The sequence below is a fragment of the Nomascus leucogenys genome, chromosome 13 (assembly GCF_006542625.1).
Source record: "Nomascus leucogenys isolate Asia chromosome 13, Asia_NLE_v1, whole genome shotgun sequence".
Classification (NCBI taxonomy): Eukaryota; Metazoa; Chordata; class Mammalia; order Primates; family Hylobatidae; genus Nomascus; species Nomascus leucogenys.
The window spans coordinates 80836115-80843218 of record NC_044393.1 but is presented as its reverse complement, the minus strand read 5'-3'; the positions used below and the strand labels follow the sequence as shown (position 1 = coordinate 80843218).

Here is a 7104-nt window from a genome sequence, read left to right as displayed (position 1 = left end):
TATCTTAATCACCTCTCTAAAGGTCCTATCTCCAAATATAGTCACATTCTGAAAATCTGGGGATTAGGATTTCAACATATGAATTTGGGGAGATACAATTTACCCCATAACAAGTGTTCTCATGAAATGGTGGCTGGCTTCCCCCAGAATGAATGTTCCAAGAACATTGGGTGGCTGCTGTCATGTCTTCTATGAGTAGGTTCAGAAGCCACACAACACCAATTCTGTGCTATCCTATTGGCTTCACAGATCAGCCCTATTCAGTGTGGCAGGATGCCGCAAGACAACGTGTGTTCTGGGAGGTGAGGATCTGGGAGGGCAGCCTAGAAATGAGCTACCACCACACGTGGGCAAACAAATGCCTCCCACATTTACCACACACCAGAAGAGCAGCCCACCCTGAAAGAGAAAGCCCAGAAGGCACAAAGCCTCTTCTTGTGCTCAGCAGCAAGGCAGGTGGCTCCAGAGGCATATGGAGAAAGAAGGTGGCCACATTCTTCTCAAACTACCATCTCTGGGGAGGAGAAGTTTTACTCCCTTCATGGAAACCTGGGGCTAGCATCCCGGATGTAAAGAGAGGTTCCAGTCTGCTCCTGGGTTTGCTCCACCTGCCCTGTTGCACAACTGCACAGTGCCCCTACAATGGACACCGCCGAGGGGACACAGATGGAAAAGATGAGTAAGATACCTGCCGTGCACAAGGAGCTTACAGCGCACATGGCACAAGTTAGACTGTGATTGTTAATTCCTAGAGCACGTGAGACTATATTCGTAGCAGAGGAGGGGAAGGTTTCACTCCTTTGTTCTGAGTAGATGTGACTTGAAAGCAGAACCCTGGTATTCCTTCTCCCTTATCTGATTAATCTGCAGAAACAGAGAATCACAGTCAAGCGAGCATCTGCTACTGGTGATCATAGGGTCAAAGGTCTGTGTCTGGGACCCCAGGTGATTTGCAGTTCATTTACTGAGTTCTCACTGGGAGTGTGTCCATGAAGACATGGATCAGCTGGAGACTATGTGCCTGGTGACTGCTGGCCTTCTCCAAGCAGATGTGGCCTTCTGATAGGCCTAGTGCTGGGGTCCTAAAATACAGCTCTGGGTCCTGCCTTGGAGTCCCGAGCAGGGCTGCCTCTCCTCCCCTTATCATGTACTCCTCAGGCTACACACCAGAATAGCCAGTTCTCCTCATCCAGATTCCCCATCACCTTCCTCCTAAGTGAAAACTCACCTGGCCCAAGTTTTGGGGACAAAAGGGGAGAAGAGCTCATCCTGCAATGTTGCCTTCTCTTCCTCAGAATCTTCGGGACTGACTGAAAGTTCCTGCATCCCCGCCCTACTAGACAGTGGGGGGATTCCTCCAGTCCCAGCTGGCCCCACCTCCCAGTCACCTCATCCATCATCCTGACAGGTGGGCCCTAGAGAGAAGCTATAAGCAGGACAGGGGTAATTAGGATCCATTAAGGAGATGAGGCTGAGCTGCAGGGGGGACCATTCATTCCACAGCGCCCTCTTCTAAATGGGACTGTCAGCCATGCAGAGCTTGCTCCCACAAGTTCCTGGGGAGGCTGTGGCAACTGGGTAAATGAGCATCTTGAAGACATGGAGGCCTGGAGATGAGGCAGGGGCCATCAGCCAGCATTCCTGCAGAGAAGGCAGGGGGCAGAGAAGGGGATAACAGGACCCACCCCCGACCCCCACCAGCAGGGTCTCATGTAGGGCTTGTTTGTGAGCCAAGTTCTCAGCTTATGACTATAGTCCAGGCTGCTTTCCATGGCCTCCCCACACAGCCCAGCCCAGGGCAAGACAACATCTAACTTAAAAAAAAAAAAAAAAAAAGCTTTACACCTAAGATGGGAGCACTCCTCCCCTTGCTCTCTTGCTTTCGGGAACACCCTGCCCTGCATGGGACAGCTATGGAGTAGCCATTCCTTTGTTTCTTTACTTCTCTAATAAACTCGCTTTCACTTTATTCTGTGGACTCACCCCAAAATCTTTCTTGCATGAGATCCAAGAATCATCTCTTGAGGCCTTTCCAGTAACATTTTGAGTATAATTTAGTGCACTTAATGTAGGCACAAATGTGATCTGAAATATGTTGGTTGGGTCTTTAGTAGGATTTTTTTTTTCTTTTTCTTTCTTTCTTTTTTTTTTTTTTTTTTTTTTGAAAGGTCTGGGGATACCCAGTTCCATTATGTCTGACCAGGTCGTTTCTGAAAGGAACTAGAAAACATCGTGGTTCACAACCCCACAGACAGCAGCCCAGGACCCTTGGGGAAGGCACCTATCTGCCTCCTCTTTTCCGAGACCCCCGCAGAGCAGAACGAGTGAAGCTCGAATCTTGGGGGCCTTCCGTCTGGCCGGCCAGGGTCTGCGCTTGCTTTGCCTTCATTGCTATTGTTTTCAGTCAAGGCAGCAGTTAAGCCCACGTTAAGACCAGATGAGAGAGGCCAATTACTAATGTGCTGAGGGAAAAAAAAAAAAAAAAAAAAAAAAAAAACATAAATAATTGTACTGAGGCTTGATGTTAAATATAAGGAGGACTAATAATTCAGACAGGCAGAAACTCCTGAATCTACCACAGAACTCCCCAAGGCAGAATGGCAGCGAATGGCCACACATTTGCATAATAGCTTTCTTGTTGTTCTCTTTGTTCTTTTTGTTGCTTCAACTAATTGCATTTAGGCACCCTGTTATTTCCCTCATTCCTCTGAAAGAAGCCAGCCCCAGCGATCCACATAAAATGGTAACTTTCACCAGCACAATACTGTTGTTATACACTTATAAATTGAGGGATCTGAAAAGAAACAAATCTAGAGCCAAATAGCCCCAGGAACCTCTCCTTCTTTGATTCAATTGGTTGTGGATGCTTTTCTCCAGGGCTGGATTCACAGGTGGGCCACCTGCACCCCTACGCAGCTGTCCCGTGCTAGCTGGCTCCCTGTGGTTAGAAAGGCCCTGCTTGGTTTAATGCTGTCCCTGTCTAGAATTGCTCAATACTTTTTAAGAAGGGGCCCCACGTTTTCATTTAGCACTGGCCTTGTAAATTATCTATGCTTCTCACTCTGAGTCAGGTCTGGCTGGGACGGTACCTAACTCCAATGGCAAAGTAGACATCATGTGGTGAAGTCTCCCAAGAGTCTAACAGCCGTCACATTTCTGCCTCCTCTAGTATTCATTTATATAAGCCACCCAGCAATTGATGGCAATGACTCATGGAAAAAGGGAAAATTCATTTCCCCAGGATACAATCTGACACCAAACTTCCTGAGCTCAGCTTGAAATTTAGCTGGAAAAAAGAAAAGCACAAAGATCTCTGTCTGGATGGGACTTTTAATTGTTGAAGTCACTTCATTTGTGGAGAAGCCTGGACGAGTTGAAGAGGTGTTTCCCTGGTCCTAGGGATTCTAATGGTTCCACTAAAAGAAGCATGGGAATGCCCTACACCTGCTGTTATTCCTGCTTCCTTCCCACTTTTTCATCTTTCAAGGTAATCATTAATCTATTCCCACAACAAACATCACCATATTACTCCAGGTTATTCTAGGCATCAGGGATCCAAGTGTAAATGAGAGAGACTCAGTCTCTGCCATCATGGATCTCATGGTCCCATCTCAAATGAGACCAAAATGCCAGCCCCATGCCCACAGGCATGGGAGGACTAACTCTCACATTCTAGCCTTGGAGCCTATTGCTTTCCACTAGGAATAGCTGCTCCTTCTTCCTACCAACCCATGTCTGGCTCACTTGATTGCCAGAGTCCAGCTTGAAGTAGATTTCTACCAGAAGTCCTTCCCTGATCACTGCCCTAGGCCACTCCACTCAGCTGCCTCTATGCTGCACCCACTGGGGATTCAAGTGTTTCCGGGACACTCTCGGTTCTTCAGTTGCTAAAATGACTGTAGGTTTCTTAGCTTGATAGGAGGTTCTAACAGACCTGAAGTCTGTTTTCCTCCCTACCTTTATGACTGTGCCTGATGTAACAAGTACTGTTTGTTGCCCACACGAATCTATTGCCCTCTTCCTGGCCAGTAGAAACCAATTTTGTTTCCATATTGGCACTTTCCTCTGAGGCCTTCTGCTTGAGGATGGGTGACTTTATCTCTAGCCACTTCCCAGGAGGGTGAGGCATGGATATTGATTGGTCTATGGTGATCCCATCCTCTTTCCTACCATTGGTTTAAGAACAGTCATGAGACCTCGTCTTGATCAATGAAACGTAAGAGAAATGATGGGATGGTTTCTACAGAAAAGATTTCCAATCGATAGAAAGAAACTCAGGGGAGGAAATGGTTCCTTTGCTTCAGTTGGATTAGTGTCATGTCCACATGGGACACCTAGAACTATAGCAGCCGCCTTGTGACCGGGAGAGACAACACCAACAGGTTGAAGCTGACAGTGAACAATGATGGTGTTCTTGATGAGGTGATTAGATAGACATTAACCAACCTGGTCCCACCCTATCTACTTCCAGGATTCTGGCCATGTAACTTTAATATTTTTATCACTTAATGTACATTTATTTCGGTTTTCTGTTCTTTGTAGCTGAAAGCTTTCTAAATGATAGAGTTCTGCCTGTAATAGCTGTGCTTTGTGGATTTTGTCAATTAAATGTTGGGAACAGGGTGTGCAGGGTCTGCCCTTGGAACAGGCTAACTAGACTTCCTGTAAGGAATACGAGTGGTCTAACAGAAAAAGAATATAGGCATCCCAATGTTTCTGAGGTCCAGTTCTGATTTTATGCCTGACTATGACTTTGATAGTTGGGAATGTGAGAAATTAAGACATTAAGGAGTAAAGTTTTGACTTTGGTTGCATCACAAACTAAAGAAACAATCTAGAACACTGACTTGGTGTAGAAGTAAAATTCCAAGTAGATCTCCATCTACTTCCTCTGGCTGGGGGGCACTTGCTTCTTTCTGCAAGTGATCAAATTTAAATAAAATGTTGTTTCTTGGGTCTAAAAATCTGCTATTAGCCAGGTTACTACGTTCTGTAATTAAGACCTGATCTTTTCCCCTGGGGAGTGCGTGAGTGATGAATTCAGCAGCCATGCATACCTCCTCCTCACCCAGCACCCAGTCCTCAAATTCAGCCAGCTTGGGCTGCTCTCTACACAGTGAAATTTTAGGAATATCTGTGTAATCTAAAATTATACCATCTCGGGCTGATAAAATCTGGAATTCCATTATGAGAGATTCATTCTTTTGGCTATATGTCTATAAAAGTCACCACAATTCAACCATCCCTATTTAGGAGTAGCCCCTTTTCTTGAGCACAAAATAGGATATAGAAAATGGAGCAGGGGACAATTTCCTGGGATGAGCTTATTGCTAAAGAGTTGAACAGATTTATGCAGAAGAACCTTGGTGCACTAAAGACAAACTTTTCTTATGTCTCAATTTTACTTGGAAATAATGACAATCTTCAGGGAAGGAGCAGCACATGAATTTGCCCACTGTAACATGAATCCATTCACGCCTGTGAAGATAGAAGGATATGAAGAGCAGAAAGAAGCAAGTGGCCCACAGGCAGACAAAGTAGATGGAGGTCTGAAGACCCAGAGAGAATTCTGTGACAGTGCTTTAAGAGCCTATGCGGGCCAGACACAGTGGCTCACGTCTATAATCCCAGCACTTTGGGAGGCTGAGGTTGTGGGTCACTTGAGCCCAGGAGTTCAAGACCAGCCTGGACAACATGGCAAAACCTCGCCCCTACTTTTAAAAATACAAAAATTAGCCAGGTGTGGTGGTGCATGCCTATGGTCCCAGCTACCCAGAAGGTTGACACTGCAGTGAGCCACTGCACTTCAGCCTGGGCTACAGGAGTGAGACCCTGTTAAAAAAAAAAAAAAAAAAACAAAAACACCTATGTGAAAGATCATTATTCCAATGGCCAAAGCTTCTGTATTGTTTGTGCTAAAAAGGACTGTTATTGCATGTATTGAAAGCCACCAGTTTCAGCCTAAAAACTTCTGGAATGATCATTGGAGATAAGAGCAGAAGTCCACCATCAAACAACCTACAGCCCAGGTAGCTGAAGGGCTTAAAATTGAAGTTCACTATTATGAAGAGGGCAATGCGCCATTGGTCAGTCATAAAGTTGTACAGGATTCACTAACTGTTTCGAATGAAATCCAAACTGTAAAGGAGTTTATTAAAATCAGAGAATGCAGGAAAGGAGCATCAAACAGCAATTAGTAAAAACTGTCAAACAATGTCAGATGCCACATTCAAGGCCTTGCACCGGTAGCTACCAGTTACCTGCACCAAAATTGATGGGAACAAGATACTCAGCTACAAGACTGGGAAAGAAATGCGGAAGACTTAAAGGCTGAATGTAGGATTCTTCTGTATGTGGAAAGAAAAGATTCAATGTGAGGTCGTATGATAAATAAGTGATTTATAAACAAGAGTGATATTTTGCTAGGGCTTTCAAAGTTAATGGATTTTCTAGCCTCATGGAATACTGTTGAACCTCTAGCATTGTCTTGATTCTTTTATGTTCTCTGCCTTGTAATTTTCTGTTACCACTATATCCATGTGCGAATTTTTTGTTGTTGTTGTTAATTCTGCTACATTTAATGTTGGAAAGAGACATCTAATCTAGAGTCACTTATTGTTTAGAAAATTTTCCTAGCCATGAAGCCCTGTTACTGATTTAGACAAGATGTGATGTTCATTACTTTTCTACTGCTATTCTTCCAAGAACTTCTGGGACTTCAGTGGTTTTTACTGCTCCACCAACAGCTGAAGAGGTATTGCTACAAGCTGTAGCTAAATGGAAGACACGTTCATCCTTCTCCTTCTGCTTTCATCTTCATTTATAGCATCTCATAACTGTTGTTTCCCAAAGTTTGGATTGGGGCTTTTCAGGTCCTTTTTGGAGGGCAAAGGAAGTTTTCTGGAAAATCCATTATAGCCAGCTTCTCTGAGGAACTTGTTTTTAAATCCAAAGACTTGAACCACCTTCCCTGCAAACAGACATGTCTGCTTTCTTCCCCTCTGCTTTCTTTCCTTCCCATCTAGTACCATTGTAGTTATAGACATCTGCACTCTTAGAAGAGTTTTATTCACTTATTTTTTTTTTAAAGCTCAAGAACTGCTG

General features: G+C 44.5%; 1 pseudogene; it reads left to right on the top strand.

Annotated features, from left to right (window-relative positions):
• Positions 1–5293: 5293 nt before the first annotated feature.
• LOC100581340 lies at positions 5294–6327 on the top strand (annotated as a pseudogene).
• The last annotated feature ends 777 nt before the right edge of the window (positions 6328–7104 follow it).